Consider the following 5,188-nt stretch of genomic DNA (forward strand, 5'->3'; position numbering starts at 1 on the left):
TTCATTTTACAACAGAATGTTTACCCCATAAAGCTAAATAAATAGTACACAAAAAAAAGGCTATGATCTCCTGTAATAACTAACTGCATTATAAATATGAGAGACATATTTGCATTCTCAATAGAGAACGAACAACGCAGACACAAACTGGAGGAGTGAAATGGATGTCACACACATCAGACGTCGCACACGTCAATCAAATAGCAACGGTCTATCTATCATCATGGCCCCAACCTGTAGTCTGGTTCAGGTATCAACACATTTCCACAAACAAACTACAAAAACATACTATCAAATCCCACTTACTAGTGAACGTTTGCACTGTAGGATAAGGCCGCTAGACCAGGGATTGGCAATTTTGATGGGGATGGGGACTCATCATGAGAGGCCACTGTGGCTCACGGGTCTGCATACCCACATCCATACCCACACATGCAGTCAGAGCAGACCCTAGCCTTTTGAGGGCCCTAAGCTAAAAAAAAATTGGGGGGTGGGGGAAATTGATCCGCATGCCTACAAAAGAGCTGCCCGTTTCCTACCCCTGGCCTAGGGTATAACTTAACATTACACAAGGCTCAAGGGATTTTCCGCTAAAATGTTTAAAGATGACTACGCTGACGTTATCAGGAATACAATTGAATAACATTAAGCTTAAACCTTCATTTCTAACTATAAAGAATAAGATGGGCTTATAAAAATGGCAGATATAGCTTACTGTGATTCAGTTCACACAGCCCCACTTCTTGGTCCAGAATAGGCATCGAACTGAATTGTGCAGGCTGTATTACAGTCCAACGTCGCCCTCTAACCACAGTTGTCTTTCACTGCGCCCCCCTTCATAAAATATTGATGAACTTTAGAAGCATAAATCTTTGTATCTCTTTAAATTACTGTATTTAAATCAGTCTTCCTTTGAGACATTGACCGTTGCTATCACAGACAAAATTTGGCTTAATTAGTTACACCTGCTGTGAGAAGTCTAGGCATGCGCCACAAGCCTCGGTACTGTATGCAAATTAGCATCACCACGAGACAATAGGCTACCTTTCTCAACTGATAAGGTATTTAGCACAATATACTGCACTTGAGTGAGCCCATCTTGGGACCTTTTTACTTTACAAGGCATATCCCTTACAAAGTACTGTATTTCTGTCTTGTTTCGATAGCCTTACACCATAAATCAAATAGAAGCTCATTGTAATTGTGCATATTAGGAATGTTAAAAACACTGAAAGAAATATGTATGCAGATTTTCCCTATATGTCATGAACACAGACAACACGGTCACAGCTTTCCAACATAGAAGTAAAGTACAACACACTGTCTCCACCAATAGCTGTGGTTGGTCCATGTGCTTCCCCCTGTCCCCATCAGATGCATTGTTTCCTGTCTCATATGAGGAAGTGGCCGGTTGAACGTTAGGCCTGTAGTTCCTCTTTCTGTCCAGTTAAAACATTCTTCCGTACTCTCCCCCTAGTCATTCACAGAATGGACTACTGGAGAAGAGATCTCTATACACACACAGTCGAACAGGTACGTAGGCCTTTGAGAAACAAGTGTTATTCAATGACACATGACTGAGGCGTTTTAATTGTTATGCCTAAAATTGGTTCTCATATACAATAATTTTGTCTGTGATGAGTGATTACTGAATGCAGCCCTACAGCCTACTGTATTGAAATGACTTGGTTTATTTTGTAGAGAATCGAAATACGTTAAAAGTACATATCGTGTCCTCAGTTCAGATGGATTGTCCAGTGTCTCTGCCCCTAGACTTGGTCTAAGCTCCTCAGCAGTTATTTCAGAGAATCCTGAGGCGTTTAGAACAAGATCAGGGTCCCGGACTCTTTTTGACGACTACAATGCATCTCAAGTTAAAACATTTGCTATGAAATGTGATGTGTTCTGTGAAGACAGATAAACAAGCTGGTTGAGACAATACACAAACTCTCTTAATATACTGCTTGCACGACATAGTCGGTGCCGTTTGACTCCACATTCTATCCCATCCCCTGATCTCTCTTTTGAAGAACATATCAAGACCATTTCAAGGACAGCTTTTTTCCATCTACGTAACATTGCAAAAATCAGGAACTTTCTGTCCAAAAATGATGCAGAAAAATTAATCCATGCTTTTGTCACTTCCAGGTTAGACTACTGCAATGCTCTACTTTCCGGCTACCCGGATAAAGCACTAAATAAACTTCAGTTAGTGCTAAATACGGCTGCTAGAATCCTGACTAGAACCAAAAAATTTGATCATATTACTCCAGTGCTAGCCTCTCTACACTGGCTTCCTGTCAAAGCAAGGGCTGATTTCAAGGTTTTACTGCTAACCTACAAAGCATTACATGGGCTTGCTCCTATCTATCTCTCTGATTTGGTCCTGCCGTACATACCTACACGTACGCTACGGTCACAAGACGCAGGCCTCCTAATTGTCCCTAGAATTTTTAAGCAAACAGCTGGAGGCAGGGCTTTCTCCTATAGAGCTCCATTTTTATGGAACGGTCTGCCTACCCATGTCAGAGACGCAAACTCGGTCTCAACCTTTAAGTCTCTACTGAAGACTCATCTCTTCAGTGGGTCATATGATTGAGTGTAGTCTGGCCCAGGAGTGGGAGGGTGAACGGAAAGGCTCTGGAGCAACGAACCACCCTTGCTGTCTCTGCCTGGCCGGTTCCCCTCTTTCCACTGGGATTCTCTGCCTCTAACCCTATTACAGGGGCTGAGTCACTGGCTTTACTGGGGCTCTCTCATGCCGTCCCTGGAGGAGGTGCGTCACCTGAGTGGGTTGAGTCACTGATGTGGTCATCCTGTCTGGGTTGGCGCCCCCCCCCCCCCCCCCCTTAAGTTGTGCCGTGGCGGAGGTCTTTGTGGGCTATACTCAGCCTTGTCTCAGGATGGTAAGTTGGTGGTTGAAGATATCCCTCTAGTGGTGTGGGGGCTGTGCTTTGGCAAAGTGGGTGGGGTTATATCCTTCCTGTTTGGCCCTGTCCGGGGGTGTCCTCGGAGTGGGCCACAGTGTCTCCTGACCCCTCCTGTCTCAGCCTCCAGTATTTATGCTGCAGTAGTTTATGTGTCGGGGGGCTAGGGTCAGTTTGTTATATCTGGAGTACTTCTCCTGTCCTATTCGGTGTCCTGTGTGAATCTAAGTGTGCGTTCTCTAATTCTCTCCTTCTCTCTTTCTCTCTCTCGGAGGACCTGAGCCCTAGGACCATGCCCCAGGACTACCTGACATGATGACTCCTTGCTGTCCCCAGTCCACCTGGCTGTGCTGCTGCTCCAGTTTCAACTGTTCTGCCTTATTATTATTCGACCATGCTGATCATTTATGAACATTTGAACATCTTGGCCATGTTCTGTTATAATCTCCACCCGGCACAGCCAGAAGAGGACTGGCCATCCCACATATGCTCTCTCTAATTCTCTCTTTCTTTCTCTCTCTCGGAGGACCTGAGCCCTAGGACCATGCCCCAGGAATACCTGACATGATGACTCCTTGCTGTCCCCAGTCCACCTGACTGTGCTGCTGCTCCAGTTTCAACTATTCTGCCTTATTATTATTCGACCATGCTGGTCATTTATGAACATTTGAACATCTTGACCATGTTTTGTTATAATCTCCACCCGGCACAGCCAGAAGAGGACTGGCCACCCCACATAGCCTGGTTCCTCTCTAGGTTTCTTCCTAGGTTTTGGCCTTTCTAGGGAGTTTTTCCTAGCCACCGTGCTTCTTCACCTGCATTGCTTGCTGTTTGGGGTTTTAGGCTGGGTTTCTGTACAGCACTTTGAGATATCAGCTGATGTACGAAGGGCTATATAAAATAAATTTGATTGATTGATTGATAATGAACTGTGGTCTTTCTACTTTTAGCGATATACCGTAGTTGCTATTAATGCTGTATCCTCAGACAACCAGAAGTAAAATTGTGTGATATCACTTGCACACGTGGCAAAAAAATAAATAAAACTACACAAAATATACATGTCCTCACTTCTTTAACAGACTAGTTGCCTAGTTGATCCATGCACTTGCCTCATTGCCATACATTTAAGCCAGTACCACTTGCTTTCATGACACGGTTCACATGGAAAACAGACAGGCTTCATTTGAATTTATAGAGGAACCCAGATGTTACACACGCAACCAAAACCAGCGTCAACTTTGAGAGAGACAATGTTTCCATTGAGTCATTGAGTGTGTGGTAGATCATAAAAGATGAGAGAAGTAGGCCTATTGAATAAGCTGGCAGAAAGAGACAACTGACAGAGCTATTCAGCTTGACCCTTCAACATCAGCTCGACAGGCTTATGAACATTGGATTTCATTCCACGGATGGTAAACACTTCGCTGTGTGAGGGAGACAAAAGGAGAGGCACGCAATATCTAGAAACCGAACAGGCCAACTCAATGCACCTCTGCAGAACATAGAGCCAGTACTTCACAATTCAGACTATTGTTTGCTCATGACAGACTTCAGCAGAACACAAAGCTTCAGGGGAACGAGAGAGAAGAGATTATCGCTACACGTGAAAGCATGTAAGAGCAGATTTAAGCGTTTGTTCTCTTCAAAGGCTTAGCCTCGTCTACTTCCGTGTGGTTAATGGGTTCAGTAAATTCCTTGATGTGCATATTCCCTGTTTAAATCTATGAGCAAATGGAGATCAAATCCCCATGAAAGCTGACAGACTGAGGTCCTCGTGATTTGTCCAATCATCATTTGCAAAGTGGCAGATTAAATAACCTATTCATGTTTTTTTGTGTGCAGAAAACAGACTGTGTTGCAAGTGTCTATTCTTGTCCGATATCAGTTAGAGGTATCAGTCTCTGTGACTAAAATAGGCATTGCCACTTGTTACAATACTGTGCTCTAGTTCAATGGCTGCAAAGGGCTTTGGGCCATGGGCATGTAACTTCAAGCCAATTCAGTAACCCTTCGAAAAGACTAACCATGTACCAGTCTTGCTTCAATATTGAAGTTCAATTGATCGCAAATACATATTAAATCAAAAAGGCTTAATTAACCAAATGCTATGCTGTAAAAGTTGCATACAATACACACAATATGGGATTAAATGAAATGAATCCAAGATATATGTGCAGTTTGTGCTTCATGAGAGTCTGCATGGGTGATGTATTTACCATCCACATAGTATAGCAGAGTACAGTAAAGGACTAGTGGTA

This window comes from Oncorhynchus mykiss, chromosome 17 (assembly GCF_057628025.1).
Source record: "Oncorhynchus mykiss isolate SJ-2025 chromosome 17, ASM5762802v1, whole genome shotgun sequence".
In the NCBI taxonomy this organism is placed as follows: domain Eukaryota; kingdom Metazoa; phylum Chordata; class Actinopteri; order Salmoniformes; family Salmonidae; genus Oncorhynchus; species Oncorhynchus mykiss.